The 23,475-nt window shown below is 35.2% G+C and overlaps 1 protein-coding gene across 1 annotated transcript in view; it reads left to right on the top strand.

Moving 5' to 3' along the window:
• LOC150096662 (oxysterol-binding protein-related protein 11) overlaps nucleotides 1-23,475 on the top strand; it is a 263,387-nt gene that overhangs the window by 238,700 nt on the left and 1,212 nt on the right. The window lies entirely within an intron of this gene.

The following is a 23,475-nucleotide window of genomic DNA, read 5'->3' as shown; positions in this document are numbered from 1 at the left end:
ATTTCGTGTTCCAGTCGATACTCAGAACTACACATTCAATGAATGGCAGTTTTTACATATTATCCTTCATATCACCCTAAGATGGAAGGAATAGGGAGTCTGTTAATCTCAGTTTGTTAATTTGTGATTGCTACCTGCTAGTAGTACTTGCAGTTGACTCCCTATGCCTTTAATCTTAGTATGGTATCGCTGGGATGGCCCGATTTGTCACCAATTTGCCAAACAGATAAGCTTGCAGCATGGCATCCTATCACAATGCTTCTTTCAAACTTCATCAGTTCCCTTCTTGCAGCCATTTCACCTGGACACAGTTGCACTAAATTGGGAGCATCATATTCCTCTAATTTATACTGACTACAAACACGTGACTCATTACGTGGTATGATGCACTTTGCCCATGAAGGTGTCCATTGACTTCTTTCCGGCAAAAAGAGAGAGAGAGAGAGTGTGTGTGTGTGTGTGTGTGTGTGTGTGTGTGTGTGTGTGTGTGTGTGTGTGTGTGTGTGTGTTTAGAGTTCTGGCTTTTTTTTTTTTTTTTTTCTGAAGTGCTCCATATACAGGGAAGAGTAATAGTATCATTGTAGTTTGTTTCTCAAGAGGAGGGATGTGAGGAGAAGGGAAGAAAAATCAATTTATTAATCATTTTTAGCATTACAACCATTGGACTCTAACAAATAAAGAAGAGTTCAACTGAAAGGAAAGCTTGGGTAGAACAGAGGTCGAAGTTTGTTGAAAGGGAATAATGAACTCTTCTTTATTAGCCAGACCTTCCTGTCCAATGATTATAATGCTAAAAAGATTAACAAACTGTTTCTTCCTCCCTTCTCCTTGCATCTCTCTCTTGATAAACAGATTACAATAATGCTATTACTGTTCTCTATATCCTGGATATCTCAGAAAAAATAGCCTGAATTTTAAAAATATATAATCTCTGTACTGCTTTAAAACCTCATCTTAAGCTGGCTGCACTTATCTGCTCTCTGTTCCACGTGTTCACAAGGTTCCTTGCAAATTATCTTATTATGGTCAAACATTGAGATCTGCCAATATCCATCTAGAAGAACACAAGAAATAAACCTCTACATAGCTTTTAAGCCCCACTGGAAACTTACTACCCTTATCCATTCTATCAAAGATCATTTCCCTCCTCTCTCAGTTCCTGGAGTATATAAAGTATCCTGCTCCTGCAAGTTGGCTTACTTTGGACAGATCGGCCACTATCCATTTAGAGCAGCACAAATCTTACATCTGCAATCATGACTGTGGTCAGTCTGGCTTTGCAGACCATGTATTGAACACAACTCACAGGGTCATCTAGAAGAAAACCACCATACTCCACTGTAGTAAATTTAAAAAATAAAAAAAAAGGAAAGACTTTTTGGAATCTGCAATGGCATTCAGAAATCAACCTGATTTAAACAAATACAGATGCATAAAACTTCCCAAAATTTGAGTGACATTAATTGTCAGAGGTCCCAGTTTATATCCTGTGTCAGTTACAAATACCCATAGAAGATGCACCACATAGACAGGACTTTAAGAATCACCCATGTGTTTCATTAAGTATTGTGTTGACTTTGTATATGTGTTACAAATGTTATGTGTACTCCCTGAAGATGTCTCAGTGACTGAGATGTAATCTTGGAAGCATTAAAATTAGTTTTTAATCCTTTCCTAGTGTTGTCAATACTCCATTAAACCTCCAACATGATGATTAGCAAATTATCTTGTATAATTTTTGTGCTTGTTATGTGTCTTTATTTCTATCATTTCTATTTTTCATATATATAGTAAATTAGATACCTTACTCTTTAAAGTATGTTCTTCATCAGATCACTATCTGCTTTCTAACTGTAAAAGACTATTGTGATCATCAAAATTATCAACCTGTTTGAGAATTCCACCTTCATTGCACGAGGGTTTTTTTTTTTTTCATCAATCAGGTATCCTGCACATGTTAGTATTTTGTTGAGGTTTGAAGATCACTAGGCAAGGTCCTTTTATATAACATAGAACAATTCATTTGTATTCTGGAATGAGTGATTTGCTCACTACATCTAATCTTTCTAAAGATTAGAATGAAAACATCCTGTATAGTGAAAAACATCTTCTTCCCAATAGATATATATATATATAAATATATATATATAAATAAACAGAATAATTTTATTATATCATTAAATACAGTGGAGAGACACTTACATTCTGTACTATATTTAGCGGCAATTAATGTAATTAGAGGCAACCGGAATGAAAATGACCATACGTAATAAAAACCACCTCTCCTCCCACAGACCATACACACAAGCAAACCAAGTTCTACTGTAGCACCAATCACAGTATCTAACTAAATACGTTGTCATAACATTTTCTTTCAAAGTTTCAGTTGCAGAATATGTATATAAATGTGAAATCAGTTTGAATTGCATTTGAGATTTTCTATATCATTAAGACAGTTCACAAATATTAATTTTATAAATAAAATTCTACTAAAAGTTGCAACTAACATGCTCCATGCTGCAACTGCTGCATATATGGAAAACTTTGTAAAAATGTGCTCACGTGAAGTGAGACGTGCAAAACACTACCCACTGTGAACGTGTTTAATATCTTTGATATTTTTCATCCATTTAGGTGTTGGATATATAGTAGAATTTCGGTGCTATTGTAGTCTGCTTGGCTCAGAAGATGCCAATGCCACTTTTATAATTATTAATGCATAATCATTGAAAATGGAAAGCTTCCATAATGATGTGAACATAACTAATTGGATGCTAACCCAACATGACACTTCCACAACAAAACTAATAATCTGATAAAAGGCCTCTGCAACAAGCCCAAGAAAATTGCTGACAGTCTGAATCCAAGCACCTGGTAGTTTCAAGAATTTATGTATCCAAAAATACACATACCTGACAATCCTTTAATATTCTGTTATGGATTCTAGAGACTTTCCACCTCCAGTCTTTCTAAATAATTATCAAGGTAATTACTAATATATGAAGAAGACAAAGGAATTAATATTAGAATCATCTGACTTTCTAGTTAGCATTGATATCATGAGTTTATTCACAAATATTCTCAGAGATGACACCTCTGAGTGATTTGAATTGGAAGGTGATTTAATTAAAGAGCATTAGAGTTTATCTCATTTTCCTGGTAAACTTTGGTTTGACAAAATGGAGATTATGAATGTCTTCTTGAGGCAATAGAGATGAAAGACCAGAGTTATTTATTCTACAAATGAGAGTTTTGACCATTGGAAAGAAAAGCGGATTTAATATACCCCAGTCGCATGGCACATTAGGTTCCAGACTACTAGTTGAGAATTACTGCCTTTTTTTTTTTTTCCCCTAATTGTAGATGCATCTAATCATGCTGGTGGTGTGATAATGTTTGTACACAGTCACACATGTTTGTAAATAATGTAAATAAAGCATTAATTTTAAATTAAGGATGCCAAGAAATTATATTCTTAGTTTCATCCTTTATCCAAGTGTAAGAAAAGTCTGCACATGAAGTAACTTTAGGACTGGGGTACTTGTATATATGCAGTACTTGCAAAATTATTTGAATGGACTGGAATTGTGGGTATTGGAAAATGGCTGCGAATTCAATGTTAGTAAATGTAAAGGCATTGTTTAATTTATATCTAAACATTGGAAGTGTCTTAAATGATATACAGTTGTTTGCTGATGATGCAAAGTTGGGGAGAGTTATGAGAAGTAGAACAGATGGTGTAGCCGTGTAAGAGGACTTGAATAGACCATCTAAATGGACAAATGTGTGGGGGATATCAGTTTTAATGTAGCAAAGTATAACATTTTCAAATTTGGGAAGCAAAGATGGGATGCAGAGTATATGATTAGTGTAAGGATATCTTGCAGGAGGTGGAGGAGATGAAAGATCTCTGGGTGATGGTGGATAGGGACTTGGAATTTTGTGGACATTTTGCTAAAGTTGTGAGGTATATGATTAGTGAGGATATCTTGCAGGAGATGGAGGAGATGAATTGAAATTTTGTGGACATTTTGCTAAAGTTGTGAGGACAATGCAGTGGATTATGGGAATGATGCAGAGAATGCTGACATATAGAGGTAAAGATGTTATGATTCCATTGTACAATGCTTTGATCAGACTATACATGGATTACTGCACAGATTCAGAATCCTGGTTTTCAAAATGGTGAGTTGCTGGAGAGGATTCAGAGACGATTGACTAAGTCAGTTTCTGGCATATGGAATTTGGAGTATGAGGACATTGAGAGCATGCAAATTGCAGAACCTAGTGGATAGAAGGAAGACAGGGGACATAATTTGTTGGAAGGTAGTTGGAAGGTAACCAGCAGTGTATCCCATGGATCTGTTCTTGGTTCATTGTTATTCAGTCTTTACACATTAACATTGGGAAAGATTTGATGGGAGATACAGCAGTTTGCTAATGATGCAGAGTAATCAAGAGTGTGACTGACATACATCACTTGCAGAATGATTTGAATAGACTGGAATTGTGTGCATGTGAAAATTGAAATCATTTCAGTGTTAATAAATGCAAAGTTATGCACTTTGGTGTGTTGAGATATCCGTGGCATATTATATTGGTGGCATTATGCTAGAAGAAACTAAACAGACTAGGGTTCTTGAAGTTCAGGACCATATAATAAAAGACTGCAATTATAACTGAAATGATTATTGTAAAGTTGAAAGAAAAACATTGGTATGAAAGGATAAGGAAGTCATTTTGTCTCTTTACAAAGGTCTTCATATGACTACACTTAGACTGTTTTGTGTGTGTGTGTGTGTGTGTGTGTGTGTGTGTGTGTGTGTGTGTGTGTGTGTGTGTGTGTGTGTGTGTGTGTGTGTGTGTGTGTGTGTGGATGGATGGATGGATGGATGGATGGATGGATGGATGGATGGATCTGGCTTCCAAGGTAATGTAAGCACTGTGGAAGTGTGGAATTATGAGGACAGATCTGGAAGTTGTGAACTACAGATGCAAATAAACCTTCAAACTACTGACATTTTCATATAGGATACCAGTAGGCAGAATTTTTCATTTTATGTAGGGTGGAGAGAGGACAAGAGGGCATCCATGGAAATTGAAAATGAATTTATTCAGGAAAGGGATGAGAGCTAGATTTTTCTCTCTTAGCACAATATATAATTGGAATGGCTTGCCTTTGGAGGTGGTGAGTGCAAATAGTGTGAATGAATTCGAGAAAAGGTATGACAGTTGGTGTGACCTATGACATATTAGTACCAGAATTGGGGTAAGAGTTAGCCCAGTAATTCCCAAATTGCATTCCATGAGCCCACTTCAAGGGTTTGTGCTTGATGCAATTTCATATTGCATCAAGCAAATTTGATTTTTTAAAAAAAAGGTCAGTTTTTTTTAAAAAAAAAAACTTTTGGGTATTCAACTCTGATTTATGAGCAAAGCTTTATTGCTCCATTACCGCCTTCTTGTGTGACAAATCACAGCATGACAGTCACACCCACCAAGTATCGTGGGTGTCACATATTTTTTAAATGAGCGTGGGTGGACCTTTTGTATTTTTCTATTGAAAAACAGACTTCTACCATTGTGTTTTCAGCATTATTTTTGAACAAAAGTAAAGAAATTGAACTTAATTAGAGAAATTTTTTTATATTGAAATAGCTGTTTATTAGTGATCCATGGAGAAATTTTGGAAGAGGAAGCATGTCAGTGAAGTAGATAATGGTGAACATGAAGATGTGCAATTAATAGGCCAGAAACGAATCAAGTGAGGAGAGAATTGATGATTTTGATGTATTTTGGATCTCATTAAGAAAATATCCTTTGATTTCAGCAAAGACAATGACTATGTTACTACACTGTTCCACTTTTTATCACTGTGAACAAGCGTTAAGTGTAGTTCAGTAGGTTGAAGTAGACAGTAATCATAATCTCTGAGTTGAAGTTCTATCAGAAACAAAGGGTCAGGTTTGGATGTTTATAATTTGTGGCATTTTTTATTTTAGACCATAAATGTTGATGAAGTGGATATGGAATTTTTTTGTTGTTGACTTTTGCATTTTTTATTGTTTTCTGAAGGAGATATTTGTGAATCCATAGTGTTATTAAAATTATTTATGATGACTTACATTGTCTGTCAAGAAAGAGTTAATTATAGAGCTGTAGCACACATTGTGAGAGGAAAGACTGCCTCCACACACACACACACACACACACACACACACACACACACACACACACCTCCTGCATGGCTTTAACAGTATTGTTTTTGCAAAAAACCTTTACCTGGTGTCCCTCCAGGCATAATCTCAGAGTATGTGGTAGCTAGATTACTTGCTAAATGGTTGGGAGTTCCCCCAATGCATTACCATTTTGGTCCTCTGTATTACCTAGTCCATCTACTATCATCATCATTATCAGCCATTGTCAATCCACTGCTGGATGAAGGCCTTTCCAAGATTACTTCAAGACTTTCCATGTTACTCCTGCAAATCTGATGATTATATCATCAATCCACCTTAATTTAGGTGGGTGTCATGGTTGTTTTTCCTCTCTTGGAATCCAATCCATTACTTCTTTTGTCCATTGTTGATCTTGTCTTCGAGCAATATGTCCAGCCGATTACCGCTTCGGATGTTGCACTCTTCCTATGATGTCAGAGACTTTGGTTTAGTTTCTTATCCATGTATTCCTTTTGTGATCCAGTTTTGTGATACCAAGCATACTTCTTTCCATACTAAATTGTGTTGTTCTTAATTTGTGATTTAAGTTGGTTTTTTTTCCTTTTGTGTCCATGTTTCACAGCCATATATCAATATACACTGGTTAAAAACTTTTGCCTTTTGAATACTGAATATAGTTTTCCAAATGCTTTCCACCCAAGCATCGTGCATCTTTTTAATTTCATCCATGATATTTTGTTCCATTTGTCCGCCTACTATATATATAATTATCGTATGATGATACAGCAGCCGTGAGTTCCCTTTATGGGAATGTACAGCACCATCTCAGTCCCCGAAAATTTTTTCCAGGCTCCAAAATTCAGCTGACTTTGTTTTCAAGATCAAAAGCCTAAAACTGAACAAATCAGACATGATGGTAAGCTTCAATGTAGTTTTGCTTTTCACCAATGTACCAACTCAGGAAGTTCTTACTCTTCAAGAACAAATTATCAAAGAAACTCTTCGCTTTACTTACCCATTGTGTCAACTCAGGCTACTTCAGATTCGAAGACAAGATCTACAAACAAAACACCGGTCTAGCCGCCATGTCTAGTCTGCTTTCCTCAGTGCTAGCAAACATGTTTCTCAAAGACTTGGAAGGAAAAAGCAATTTGTTTGGGCACACTGAAACCTAAAATCTGGCTCTGTTATATTGATGATGTTTTTCTTATATGGGAACACAGCCCAGACAACCTCATTGTTTTCTTAGATCATCTAAATAACTTTCATCACAACATCAAATTCTCCTCTGAGCTAGAAGTTAACAGTTGTCTTTCTTTTTAAACATAAAGCTAACCAGGAGTACTGATAATATTAAATTTTTAATCTTGGGGGAAACCAACACATACAGATAGATATCTTCATACATCCTCTCACCACTACCCTCCACAGAAATATGGCATTATATCTACTCTTGCACATCGGACCAGATCCTTATTATCAGATGACGAAGAGTTTAAAAATGAACTTAATTTCCTCAAAAAAGACCTTTGTCAATAATGGTTTCACACCGAAAAGTATTGAGAAACTTCTTTTTCACCGTCGTCAACAAACTTATGAAGATTCTACTACCCTCCAGAGCTTACATTGGTTCCCCCAAACTGGGTAGAATTTTAAAAAAGTTCGACATCAAAACGTGCTTCTCTGCTTTACCTAAACTTCGATCTATCCTTAGTCATCCAAAAGAAAAACATCACCATCTTCATTTCCCAGGAGTATACAGAATTATTTGTAATTGTGGTAAACCTTGCTACGGACAAACTGAAAAATCAATCTCTCTCCGTCTTGAAGAGCACAAAAGAGACATCTCTTATAATAGAATCCGAGCCAGTGCCCTCACCAGCCACGTCTTGTTCTCTGTAAACTCTAACGAAGGTGGCCAACACCAAATAGACTGGAATCAAACTTCTAATATTCACAAATGTTATGATGAACTTGAAAGACGTATCCTGGAGTCGAAAGAAATCACCCTCGATTCTACACACGTGAATGACAACCTTAGCTACAATTTGCCAGATTCGCATAGCTCTGCTGTTCAGTGGTGGCGTTCTTGCGAGATCACACATAAACGTATAAATGTAGCTAGAACTGAAGCACAGACTTCAATTTGAACTTAACTGTAGTTTTTTTGATAGCTCTTGTTGTTAGTGTGTAATGTTTCTGTTGGTCTTTTTTGTATATATCTTTGTGCAGGTAACCCTTGTATAATGCGAATGTTAGGTTCCATAGAAATGCTGTGTTATTAAAATCGCGTTATGTGAGACTCGTATCACATACAAAAAGTAAGGTTATGTTTCGAAATCGTTTTTTTTTTTTAATAAATTATATAAACAACAATGACATATCCAACAAAAATATATTTTTATTTAATTCAGGTGATTCATGTAAGTTAAGAAAACATATAAACTATGACACAAATACATAGTATAAAATTATAAAAATTACAAATTGTAATTAAGTTTCATTGCACGTAATGCATAAATGTTTTAGGCAAAATAAAAATAAGTGCATTTTTATAATCTTTCATAGCACGAGGATTTGATGATCAGTTAATAAACATTAGTTTTGTCATGTAATCACCTGATGCATTACTACAAAACAGTAGAGTAATTCTGTCTTTGGAAACTTTGAATCCAGGAGCTGATCTTTCATTTTTCGAAATATAGGTGCGTTTTGACATATTTTTCCAATATAACCCTGATTCATCAGCAATAAACACCTGGTCTGCATTATAAATGTTTATAAACTTTGAGAGTTTTTTTGTTTAATAAGATTTCCATCCAAAGGAATTTTCTTTTGAGTGCATCTTCTTTCCAAATCATTAGAGATTTCTTCATTTTTCTCTTAGAAAATTGCTTACACAAGCAACGAGCTTTGCACTTACCGTTGATAATTCTCGGATTTTATGTTCGTTCTGTTTGATTGTTTGAATTCTTGATTCATTTAAATTCAAAGTCCTTACAAAAACTGGTTTTTCTCCATTTTTCAACCAATCCATGATTTTAATTTTTTTTCTTCAAGACGAATTTTCTTTTCAATATTCATTTTTTCCCTTTCAATGCAATTTGTGGCCATTACTATAAAAATAATTGTTTTACATAAAAAAGTATTACATATTAATTATGTATGTAACTCACCAGAAAATAAAGTGCTCAGCTTGAGATAACACACTTATGATTTTCAATGCGCTCTCCTGTCAGAAAACAAAAAAAATTTTCAACAATAAGCACTTTATACGATATACAATTGACGTACATGCGTACTAAAGGTGTTTCCCCTAATATAAATTTATAACTATCTGCTCGATACGGGCAAGCACAAATTTAATGAAGATAAAATTTGATTTTTTAAGTCATACGCTGAAAAATATATGAAAAGATAAAGGGTTACTACAATTTCTAGACTGTGTTTTTGTCAAAACCGCATTGTATAAGTACCGCATTGAACAACAGTTACTATAATTTGTAGACCGCGTTGTATAAGTACCGCGTTATACGAGGGTTACCTGTACTTTGACACCTGACGAAGTTGGCTTACCAACAAAACTAGTTGTGTCCGTATTAAACTTTTATTCTTAATTATCTCGGTGTTTAAGTCATTAAAATCATTGATCATCTATATATATATGTAAAATGAGGGATAAGATAAAGATGCACATTATTTCCACTCTTATTCATCATCTATATGGATTGCATTATGAAAGAAAGTGGAATTAAACCTGATATTAGAGTTGGAAATATCCAACTTGGCTCTGCTTTATGCAGGTGATGTTGTACTCCTAAATGCATCCAGTGCAGGTCTCCAGGATTCTCTAACTAAACTGAATAACAGCTGTAATGAATTTGGCTTGAAAATTAGCAATAAAAATACCAAAATTGCGAAAATAAGTAGGAACATAGAAAACTTCAGGTGTATTCTGAATGGAGAACCAATAGAACAAGTAAAATATTTCAGCTGTTTGGTCAAAGTTTTTAGTGAAAATGGCAAATTAAATTTGGAAATAGACAATGGAATTAAGCAAAGCTGGTATTGTGGGAAGGAGCCAGTTGAATAAATTTATATGGAATAAGAGAGAAATTAGCCAAAACACCAAACTAGCACTATACTAAACAGTGTTCAAATCAGTTTGAAGTTATCAATGTGAGAATTTTGTTAAAAATAAAGCGCTTGATCAAAAACTAGAGACCTCAGGTATGAAAGTTTTGAGAAAGATTAGAGGTGTGAACGTATGGCATCAGTGGCAGAATCATATTAGAAAGGAACTTGACATTGTTAGCATTCAAGAATGTGTGAGAAGAGCTAATCTAAGGTGGTATGACCACATAAATAGAATGAGTGAGGAAAGGTTAGTAAAACAGGTGTTTGATGCCAAAGTGGCATGAAAGAGACCAAGAGGAAGACCAAGGTCTGGGTGGATTGATTCAGTCAGAAGTACCTTAGAAGCATGAAATGTTGGATTGGACAATATTAGGGTTCCATAAGTAATAGACTAATTTGGAGGAAAATTGTCGATAGAAAATTAATAGTAATGTAAACTTAATCATGCAGTGCTGTCATAGTAGCCTGAATACTCCTTGAGGGTATATATCAGGAAATTGATGATGGATGTGAGAGTTGGGTTAGAGGTACTCAAAGACTAGGCACACACCAGAAGAAAAATTAAGGGTGCACAGATGGCATCATTGGCAGAATCACATTAAAAATTAAGATATTAGGAAGTAATTTGTTATTGTTAGAAGTCAAGAACACATAAGCAGAGCTAATCTGAGGCGGTATGGTCACTTAATTCGGTATCGAAACTTCTTAAAAAGTGAAATTGTCTCATAAAGTAAAAAGGCCTTTATGGTAATATTAGTAAATATCAAATTATCATGAAGCAAAGCAAAAATATCAAGTGGGATTGAAAATTTTTTCCTTGAAAGATTTAAATAATTATTCCATATAAATTTATTCAACTGGCTCCTTCCCACACTACCAGCTTTGCTTAATTCCGTTGTCTATTTCCAAATTTAATTTGTCATTTTCACTAAAAACTTTGCCCAAACAGCTGAAATATTTTACTTGTTCTATTGGTTCTCCATTCAGAATACACCTGAAGTTTTCTATGTTCCTACTTATTTTTGCAATTTTGGTATTTTTATTGCTAATTTTCAAGCGAAATTCATTACAGCTGTTATTCAGTTTAGTTAGAGAATCCTGGAGACCTGCACTGGATGCATTTAGGAGTACAACATCACCTGCATAAAGCAGAGAGCCAAGTTGGATATTTTCCACTTTCATGACTTATATAACTTATTAATCTTGGTCTAGCATTTTTTTTTCTAATAATTCAGCAAATGAAAGGTAATATATATTACCAAAGGTATTATGATTGGTAATATATATTCTTGGAGACAGATCACCAGCAAATGAATAGTCTGCATGTATGAAGATTGTTCACTGGTCACCATTAGATTTTTAATGGAAAAAATAACCTTAGTTTAGCTTGTTATACCTCAGCTATTTGTACCTATACATCCAAGTAAATTTTCAATTTTTCCTTTTGATATATGATGTCTGTGTTCACTGGGCATCTACAGATGCCGTAGGGTCACTCCGATGCTCAATGATGTTCCACACTAGGCCGCACCATGTAGTCCTGTTGTTTGCCCTTCTGGCAGCCTCAACTCTCTGAAGATCAGTCACTCCACACACGCCATCCATCCATCTCATTGATGGTCTACCCCTGCCTCTTTTTTCCAGGAACTTTACCTTCTATTACTGTTCTTAGAACTCCTCCTTCCATCCTTTCTATGTGTCCAAAATATTTTAATTTTCTTCTGTCAATATCCTTAAGGAGCCTTAAAGTTCTACTAATCTTTTCTAACACTCATTCATTTGTACGCCTTTCAGTGTATGATATCCTCAACAGCCTTCTGTAACACCACATCTCAAAAGCAGATATCCGTTTCTTATCTGACTTCTTTAGGTTCCAAGTCTCGCATCCATAAGTTGCTGTTGGAAAAACAACTGCATCCAAAATCCTCAACTTTGTTCCCATGGAGATAGATCCATCCTTCCAGATTTTAGACAGGTCTCTGACTGTTTTACTCATTCCTAACCTTTTTCTGACATCTTCTGAACAGCAATTCTTCACATTAATAATGGATCCCAGGTACTCAAACTTGCTGACTTCCTCAATTCGCTCTCCGTTAAGATACTTTTGTTTCTCAATAGCTTCTCTGTTAGTTTTTCCTTTGAGAACCATGATCTTTGTCTTGCTAGAATTGAGTTGAAGTCCTCTGTTATTATTGATCTTGTTAACTTTGTCAAGAATTAGTCCTAGTTCTTCCATGTCATTACAAAAGAGTACTGTATCATCAGCATACCTCAGATTACTGATCAATCTACCTCCTATCGTAATTCCTGTCTTGAGCTCATTCAATGCTTCACGCATGATGTCCTCTGCATATATACTAAACAAGTGAGGAGAAAGTAAACATCCTTGCCTAACTCCTTTTCCAACTTGAAGCCAGTCAGTCAATCCAACACCTGTTCTTACTGTGGCTTCTTGCTCCTTATACAAGTTGGCTATCAAACAGATGGTGTGTTGAGGAAAACCCATTCTTTTCATTACTTCCCACATTTTCACATGCTCAACACAGTCAAAAGCTTTAGAGTAGTCTAAGAAACACATTACCAGAGGGAGTCTGAATTCTTTATATTTTTCTATGATCTGTCTAAGGCAAAGGATCTGATCTCTGGTGCCCCTACCTTTCCTAAAACCTGCTTGTTCCTCGGGCATCTCTGCCTCAACTTTGGCCTCAATCCTATTTAGCATGATCTTTAATAAAATTTTGCTTGCATTGAGATATCAAACTAATAGTTCTATAATTCTTGCATGTCTTCATATCACCTTTCTTGATATATGATACTGAAAAAAAATTGAATGTCATGTTAAGCTGGTTAGTAAATGCATATTCCTTCATGTCATGAAAAATTTTAGCCATGCATGTTTTTGAGTAGGGACATTATCCTGAATTTTAAAAATGTACTAAATTGAGTGCACTGAGAATCAACATTTTAGAAAATAAACTTCATTAAAATCTCTGTACTACATTCAGACCTCATCTGAATCTGGCTGTCTTCATCTGCTCTCCCAAAGATCCTCTATCTCCTTTCTCTCTCTCTTTCTCTCTGTTCCAGGTGTTTATAGGGTTCCTTGTTCTTGCAACTTATCATAATAAATTTAGTTTAATCCTTTATCCAAGTGTGAGCAAACAAAGTTTGTGCCTGAAAGTATCTTCAGGACTGGGGTAACGTAGTACAACACCGGGGCGCAAACTTTGTTTGCTCACACTTGGATAAAGGATTAAACTAAATTTATTATAGTCTAACCAAGTGAAAAATAAACTTTCAGCAACTTATCATATTATGGTCAAATTGGGAGATCTGCAAACATCTGCCTAAAAGAATATAAAAATACATTTGCCATAAGTATGGTCAGTCAGGTCTAGCTAACTATTCCTTGGATACCTTGCACAGAATCAATAGCAGATTTGAAAAACCAACCTAATCTTAATAAATATTGTTGTAGTAAACCTCCCAAGATTTGGGAAACTTTAATTCTTAGGCCTCCCAACCAGCAGCTAAGACTAGTCCCAGCACCCATAGAAAGTATCCTTTATAGGATTTTAGACTTTCAGCTTTTCCACTTATTGTTTTGTGCATTTTTGTGTGTTTTTATACTAGTCACCATTCTTGCTTGTAACATTCATAAGTATGCCATCATCTTTTTCTTTATTCCACCACAGTGTTTTCTTTTTTTGCAGCTCTTGCTTTATCTCTCTACTTGTTCACTTAATCCCCACTTGGTTTATCCTCTGAACTAAGGGGGGGGGGGGTATGCAGTCTGATACTGCTTCTCTCAAACAATCTTTGACCACTTCCCTTGTGTGGCTAACATTCTTTTCTTATAGCTTCTCAAGCTATGGCACTGCTCCAAGTTGAATCCCAAGTGTCTTGATTGCCAGCTTTATAGTTCAACATAAGTCTTTTCTTTACAAAGAATTCCACATGTTTGGCAGCTTCCCAGAACAAGATTGCATGGTCATTCTCCCCAATTGGAGAGAGAGAGAGAGTCTACCTTTGTTATGGATATATCTTCTTATGGTATTACTAGATCCAGCACTCACAAACTCCTGGACCCCCCTTTAACATGTTGTTTCAGGTAATTATTCCTTAACAACTATAGAAATTCCACTTCCATCTTGCCATGCTTCTTTCCTCCCTCTATGTCCCCATAGTTGAAGTATCCCCATAATAATTACTCAGACTGCACTTATTGTGCTAATCTGCCAATGCGTGACATCCACCTAACCAACCAATAATATATTTTCTCTTTCACTTCTAATTTTGTTGGTTATAGTTCTTCAGCTATCATCAGCAATACTCCATCTCCTGTCTTATTCCCCTCTATCATTCATGAAAATATGATACCCTTTTACATTCTGTCCCTATAACTGTATCATTTTCTGTCAGTCAGGTCTCACCTGATGCCTATAATTTTTTGGTCAAGTTGAGATGACCAATGCCAAAAACTCTCCTCCCTTATTTCTGATACTTCTGACATTCGTATATATGCATTTCAACATCCCCTTGGATCCACAGTTACCCTTATGTAATGCTATTTCCAACTCATTCAAATCTGAAACCTGTGAAAAGCATTGCATAATCATTTCTGTAGACACACTCATTTATCCCAGGAGTGGCCAGACAATGCTTGACTGCATCCCCCCCCCCAATCTGGTTTCACACTTCCAAACTCTCACCAAAAAAACTTTCTTCAAACATCTGTAGTCCATCAAGCATATATAAGTCCTTTTGTCTGTCAGATTCACTCCATACATCTAGAAACTGCACACTGAACCTCATACATAATCTTCTCATTGAACTTATTAGCAATCATGGACCTTCTCTCAATTCTGTCCTATCATACTGTGACAGCAGACCCACAATCTTTACTTTCTTGCTCTTCATTTTTGCTTCTTTCAACAACCCTTTCAAATCATTTGTTCCTGCCAAAACCATCAGCTCTCTCACTTCTCTCTTCTGCAAACTAACATCCTTGATCTTCGCATCTGGAAAATGTGCTTTCATCACTTTCTCATTAAGTATGCCTCTTATCATCGAATCTCCATACCATACCTTCTCCTTATTCCCAGTTTCTCATGCTTTCATACCTTCCCATTCACTTTTTCTTTCATTCTCCTGCCTACTGTACCACAGGACAATCGTTTCTCCAGTCGCTCTAGCTCCTATTTTTTCCTGTGAAGGATGCCGTGTAAGCATGCTGTTTCACTCCTTACTGTCACCTCATCATCTGCATTGCTTTCAGCTACTTCTTTCATTCTTATTTCATACTCTATCATTCACTACTTCCACATTCTCCAGAGCACTTTCAGTATCGTTCCCTACGTCATTAATATAAGTCACTTCATTCTCCCACTGTCCACACAACTTGTATTTCTTGCACTTGCTTTCATACCATAAGCCATTCATGCTTGGCAATGAATACATAGAACATATGCTACATCATACAAAATCTCTCTCTCATGCTAAACTCAGTGAACAAGGAAGCCTCGACTGCCATTTTCCTTCTGTGCATTGGTGCCATGAAAAACACTTTGTGAACAGTCACTTATTAAATTTTGCAAATAGAGACACACACGCACCCAACTTTACAGTATAAAGTAAGTAAGATATTACCAAAAATAATTACTAATATTCACTAAAATTACTTATCTGTATGATATATGCTATGTTAGCACCACCCTGTTGATTATTGAGTAATAATTAGTCAATAATGTATATCAAAGAATATGTGAGAAAATCGTGTAAGATATGCATTCTCTGATTTTTTACAGGTGGTGGTTGGGAAGGAAGAAGGGAACAGGAATGCATTTGGCAGTACTAATTATAATATAATGTTGATTTTCCAGAATTCACTAATGTTAAAAACAGCCCTTATTAAAAATAGTTTATTATTCTTTGAACAAATGCAGCTTGAATATTTTATACTAAATAATTGTTATGCCAACTGCATTTTCTTTTTTGAATATTCTTGTATTTTAATTTGTTTTTGTGAACCTATGTCACAATGGTATTGTGAGGTGACTGAGGGTTAGATAATGTCTAAATCCTGCCCTAGATACTGAATATGTAATTTTTTTTAAAACAACTTCGATAAGTAGGGTGGTCCCATGCTAGATCATAAAATTCATCTACTACCTATAAAGACATTTGCAAGCACCCATCCACAATAGGTTTCAAATAAATGGTCTATATGTTACAGAGCAGATGCTATCTAGAATTCCTACTTGGTTGTAGAATTTGTTTTGACAAATGAAGTATCTAGAATGCATCATGAATTTGAACAGTTTTACTATATCTTAGAACTCACAAGAAATTTAAGTTACATGTCAGAATTGTCACAACAAAAACTACAACCAAGTAGGAATTGCCATTGGAAATTCACTCTTTCCTGCTTTAGCTAACTTTAATTTAGAGCATTTCTAGATTTTTTTCTAGAAATGCTCTAAATTTCTAGAGCATTTCTAGAAAAAATCTAGAAATGCTCTAGAAATTTTTTAGAGCATTTCTAGATTTTTTTTCTAGAAATGCTCTAAAAGCATTTCTAGAAAAAAATTTTCTAGAAATGCTCCTAGAAAATTTCTATCCTTTTTTCGTCTATACACCCTCAACCTTTATTTTGGGTTAGATATATACACAAACATTTTTGCAGTGTGGCCTCACAATATAGATACCTTACCAACCTTTTTAGCTAATATAAATACTTTACATCCTCATATCAAATTCACTATGGAAATTGAAAGAGACAAATTATTGTTTCTAGACATGCTTCTCATCTGCTCACCATCAGGTAATTTAACAATATCAGTTTATAGAAAACTCACTTTCACTGGATGTTACATTTTTCAACAATCTGCACACCATCTTTCTCAAAAGAAAGGTATCATAAAGTGTTTAATTTGATGAGCTAAGACCAATTGTTCAACTCCCCATCACTTACAAGAACTATCAAATGTGAAACAATATGAAATTAAATGGCTTCTCAGATAGGACCACACAACATCTGTTTGACTCCTACAAACCTAACTCAAACAACAGGAATCAATCCATCGAGTTCCAATTCCATACATCTTCAGCATTTCAGAACCTATTTCAAGAATTCTGAAGAAATATGATTTAGTAGCAACTTTTATCCCTATTAATAAACTCCTCCTTTCTGTATTTCCACTCTTCTAAAGATAAACACGCTCCTATGGCTATTCCAGGTGTGACTGCAATCTTTCCTACTTCAGACAAACTGAATGCTCAATAGAAAAAAGAATACAAGAACATCAATTATATATTTTCCAAAAAAAATCTGATAAATCTGGATTAGCTCAACACAGAATAGAGACAGACCACAACATTCTTTGGTAGATGTTGGTATAAATTTGAACTCTTATTTAAGGAGAGTGCTGAAGCCATGCTTCACCACTCTAACTTGAATCGGAATGACTGCCTATCCTTATCAAAAATATGGGAAAGTTTGATTAGAATAACAACACATCATTAAAGGTTTTTAAATTACTATTAAACCAAGAATGGTAATTTATAAAGACATAAGGTCTTAAGAAACCAACCAGATACTATATCTATCTGATGATCTATTGAGCATGATATTAAGAGTCATATATAACTATATATATATATATCAGGGGTGAATATTCCGGGTGTGCGGTGCTCATCCACGAAATATCAGTATCACCGATATTATATTTTTGCATTTATTCCCATTAAAGACTCACCCAATTGTTTGCAGACTGCGTGCGATTCCTAAAATTGAACACAATATATTGTACTAATGCTTCATTGTCCTCTTCATGAGGATAATAAAGTATTAGTGCTTCCAGAAGGTGCTTTCGCCATGTAAACATTGCATCACATTCGTGTTAATAGTCCGGGTGTGTGCTTTCAAAATGCATACACCTTTGAGCCATTCAAAAAGATGTAAAGAGGTCAGCGTGTCAAATTCTTAGTGTTGTATTATTTTAAACCGCTGAGAAGGCGTGACTAGGTGAGATTAAATTTTGAGCTCACTCGGCACCTAGCGGCTGTAATTGGTTATTGTCAACCAATCCAACTGAATGTTGTCATGAGTTGAGAGATTACTATATCCGATGGCTTTGTTACAAACAGCTGTTACACATGTTTTCTAGAACTGAAAATTTGAAAGTGGATGTTTGGAGAAAAATGCTAATTGTTTTTTCTTTTGCTTGTGCAGTATAGCATCTGTTGAGGTTGCAAAGTTTTTTAACGGTATAGAGACATTTTTATTCTAGTCTTCGGAAACAACAGACAGTAAAAATATCTGTTCCTGAATAAAAATGAATATTCTGTATATTATAAGACGTTGATCTACAACAAAATACCTAGGTGAGACTAGGTGAGATTAAATTGTGAGCTCACTCGGCACCTAGCAGCTGTGATTGGTTATTGTCAACCAATCCAACTGAATGTTGTCATGAGTTGAGAGATTACTATATCCGATGGCTTTGTTACAAACAGCTGTTACACATGTTTTCTAGAACTGAAAATTTGAAAGTGGATGTTTGGAGAAAAATGCTAATTGTTTTTTATTTTGCTTGTGCAGTATAGCATCTGTTGAGGTTGCAAAGTTTTTTAATGGTATAGAGACATTTTTATTCTAGTCTTCGGAAACAACAGACCGTAAAAATATCTGTTCCTGAATAAAAATGAATATTCTGTATATTATAAGACGTTGATCTACAACAAAATACCAGCATATGTAAGATTGATAAGACAGAAGAACTACTGACACTAAAAAAAAAAAATAAAAATAATGAATGTAAGATTCCCGAGAGTGTGGATAATTCCGATAATGATCGGATGTTATGTATACTGAGTCTCAGTAAACAAAATAAAATTCTTGGAAAACGGAGCGAAATATACACAAACCAGAGAAATACACATAACATGTGCAACAAATTTTACGAGATGTTTTGCTGCTCCATCAAACCATATTTATTCCTGCAATACTTTCTCTCTCTCATAAGTTTTTTTTTTTTAATTATGCCATCATAAATTCACTTATTCATGTTTAGAATTTATAGGATTGTGCTATTCACTCTACCTATAGGACACACATATCACAAATGATAATTATTAATTATTCGTTTACCATTAATGAAAGTGTTTCTACTCACACTTATTCCTTACTATTCTCCCATGTCTTATAAATGATGGTTCACATATTTTCACCTTTGAGTATTTCAAATATAGCATTCTCCTTCATTGTTGTTTTCTAATCAATCATAAAACAGATTCTTCCCCCACTCTATGCAGAAATATTCAAAGTTATCCTGCAATTAATTGCATTCGATCAATTAAGATGAGTGCTGATGTGCCATGCCCTCTCAAAACTTTCGTACATTGATAAAATGTAATCCCACGGTCATGGGCATCCGCATGGGGGGCACCCCCCCCCAGGGATCGATTTAAAAATTCCACAAATTATAATCATAAAATTGATTGAGATATGTAATCTTACACCCCACCCTCAACCCTGGGAACGTTTTGTTTGTCTTAAAAATTTTATTATGGGTTGGCCTGTTGCGGGGGTAGCTATAGAACACGTGTTTTATTGCAGTAATAAAAAAAATGTTCCTGTTTTTGGTTCATCTTTTTCTGATTTGTGAACAGTGACCAGTTAGTTTGCCCTCTGTCTAGTAAGTTACAGAGTGAAGTGTGAATTGTAAATTTATAGTGAAACAAATTTAAACAAAAAAATACATTTTTAAAAGGTAAGTGTATGTAATTTAATATTATTTTACTTGTTAGTTGTATGATTTTTTTGCTTTTAAACTACCCTTTTTTTTTTTTCCCCCAAGAATTAAAGATCGTTAAAATTAATGCAAAATGAAAATAATGTATTTATAGTTTACATCGACAAATAATTACATAAAAAAAAGCTAAAAGACGTTTATTGATTTAATTAAATCAATAATTATAAAAATTTATTGATGTAATTATTTGTCTCCAAGCTCCCCCCCCCCTCCTGGAAAACATGACAGCACACCCAACCAAAATGATCATGCAACGCCACAGATATATATTATTATTATTATTACGGGCAACCCCAAGGAGTCGACAGACTCATCGAGGGAGGCCCTAACATCATGTCAAGAACAACTATTCGACATTCACACAGTATCTATCATACCTCGCCTTGAACTCATTCACAGTCATGGCACCCACAACAGACTCTGGCAGCTTATTCCACTCATTCACCACTTTCCAAGTAAAAAACCTAGCTCTAACACTCTTGCTAACCACAATCTCTTTCCCAGCTTCCATGTATGACCCCTAGTCCTCCCACCACCATCCTATTCTCAAAAATATCTTCTGAATTAATCTTATAGAAACCCTTCAGTAATTTGAATGTCTCAATCATATTACCCCTTTTCCGCCTATCAACCAATTTCTGCAACCCACAAATCTTCAATATTTTTTCATTCCATAGACCTGCTATCATCTTGGTCACTCATCTCTGGATCCTCTCTACCTCCTCCTTCCCATCAAGAAGAAACCCTGGCACCCATATCTGGGCACAGTAGTCTAGATGGGGTCTTATCAAGGCTCGATACAGAGAAACAATAACCTGTTTGTCTCTGCTTGTTAAAGTATTTTTCAGCAACCAAGTGATTTGATGAGTTGATTTAGCCACTTTTGCGATGTGCCCCCTAAACTTCAACTCTCTATCCACCAACACTCCCTTTTCGTCCATTTGAGTTACATCCTTTCGAAGATATGTCCGTGATCCCATAAGGGAATGAATAACATTTTTGGCTATATATAGAGGACCTGAATCAAAATCGCATACCCCTTAGCACTGTGACTATAACTGCTAAGGCACTCAACTCATGACTCTTCAACAAGTTGAAGGAAAAAGCAGAACCTGATTATGACTACGAATTCAACGCTTCTTCCAGTTGGTTCATGAGATTCAAGCAGAGTTTTGTGCTGCATAATGTAAGAAGGCTGCCAAGGAGTTTATGGAAAAATTGGATAAAATTATTAAGGAGGAAAATTGTTTGCCACAGCAATTATTTAATATGGATGAGACGTCCTTGTTTTGGAAAAAAATGCTTGAGCGGACATTTATCCACAAAAAGCTGAAATCTATACCTAGTTTCAAAGCTCTTAATGCCTGTATTACGATTCTGTTACTGGTAATGTGGCTGGATATAAACTGAAACCATTTGTGATATGGCACAGTGAGAATCCACAAATCTTCAAAAACATTAGGAAGCATACTTCCCGTTAATTATCGGAGCAATAAGAAGTCGGGGATGACTCAAAAATTGTTTGAGGATGCCTTAATCAACTGTTATGTGAGTGAAATAAAAAGCTATTGTGGGAAAGAAAATGTAGAATTTAAAATTTTATTAATTCGAGATAATGCTCCAGGTCATCCACCTTGTAAGTCTTATAGCAGTGATCTTCACCAAGTTCAAGGTCATGTTTCTCCCTCCAAACACTACTTCATTGATTGAACCGATGGATCAGGGAGTTCTTGCAATGCCTTTAAACCTTATTATCTACGGACAATTTTTTCACAAGCCATTTCTGTCACTGAAGGAAATGACCAGACTCTCATGCAATTATGGAAAACATTCAATATTTATCATGTTATTAAAAATATTGCTGTGGCTTGGGACGAAGTGACCTCTCAATTATGAGTGACATATGGAAAAAAACAAAAAGGTTTTATGCATGATTTTGGAAGTTTGTAATAGTGGCCTAGCAAACAATCTGAATCTCGAAGTAAGTGATGACGACATAATTCAACTCATAGAAAGTTCCCCTGAAGAGTTGACCAATGAAGAATTGGTCAAACTGGAGGAACAACTGTTGCAGAAGAGGAAAAAACGAGAAAAGGAAGAGGGAAAAGAGAAACAAGGAGAGGTAGTTAATTCACAGTGAAGGGTCTTGCAGAAATGTTCTCTGCAGTTAGCCATGTTCTCAAAATGGTTGAAGATGGACCCCAATGTTGAATGCTACTTATTAGTAGAAATGAAAGTACATGACTCATTTGCTTGCTATGAAGAAATTTATGATGAAAAGAAGAAGATGAATAAGCAAAACACATTGGAATAGTGGCAGTAACACACAGTACAGTTTTATAATAAGATTTAAAAATTAAAATGACAGTATACTTATTACGGTTAAGTCCCTAACCCCTATAACTCTGTTGATTTAATGTATCGACTTACATCCAGACTGATGGAACAGAACCCGGACGTAAGTCGAGGGATGACTGTATATATATGCAATTTAAAGCCTAGCGCTATTGGTGATTTAACATCACGCGGCTCATTCTGTTTTGAATAAATCAATTGTTGCATTCTACTTTGTAATAACTGTTTTTTAAGCCACTGATGATGGTCTGTTAATTTCAGACTGAAATATATCGCAGTATATTTAATAAATAATACTTTACCTTGTGTTTTTTGTATATATTGTATAGAAGTATGGCACGAGTTTCTCTAAAAACAAGAAGTGAGTGTGTTGCCCTGGTATGATAATACAGAGCAGGAGAAGAGCACTTTATTAATTGTTCTTTTCCTGCTCTCCGTAAACAGAGTAAATTGATTAATTTACTTTGTTTACATTAATATCTTTATCCTTGATGATGCCTCAGTTTTTGTTAGTCAAAATATTAGATTAAAATATTATTATTATTATTATTACTAAGAGAGACTTCTAGGAACTTGTCAAGGGAAGGTACACATCCTCACCAGCTATCATACCTATTCTTGAACTTATTCAGACTACCTGCAGTCACCACATCCAATGGCAATCCATTCCAATCACATAGCACTCTAGGAAAGAAAAATTGAGCACCCATCCACTTCTTGAACAACATTCATTCTCATCTTCCAAGGATGCCATCTCGTCACTTCCCAACTCTCCATAGAATAGAAATTCCAACTGTTGATATTTTATGTGACCCTTTCAGAAGTTTGTGAGTCAAAATCATATCACCCCCTCCTCTTTCTCCTGTTTGCTAGTGTCTGCAGTCTACAATTTCTCAATCTGTCTTTGTAATGAGTATTCCACAATCCTGTGATATCATTTATAACCAACACTCTCCTTCACACTCTCTGCACTATCAGAATCACCATGG

Source organism: Typopeltis vanoorti, chromosome 18 (assembly GCF_054136105.1).
Source record: "Typopeltis vanoorti isolate ZY-2024b chromosome 18, IOZ_Tvanoo_1.0, whole genome shotgun sequence".
Taxonomy (NCBI): domain Eukaryota; kingdom Metazoa; phylum Arthropoda; class Arachnida; order Uropygi; family Thelyphonidae; genus Typopeltis; species Typopeltis vanoorti.
Note: the sequence above shows the minus strand (reverse complement) of the source record. Positions and strands in the feature narration are given on the sequence as shown.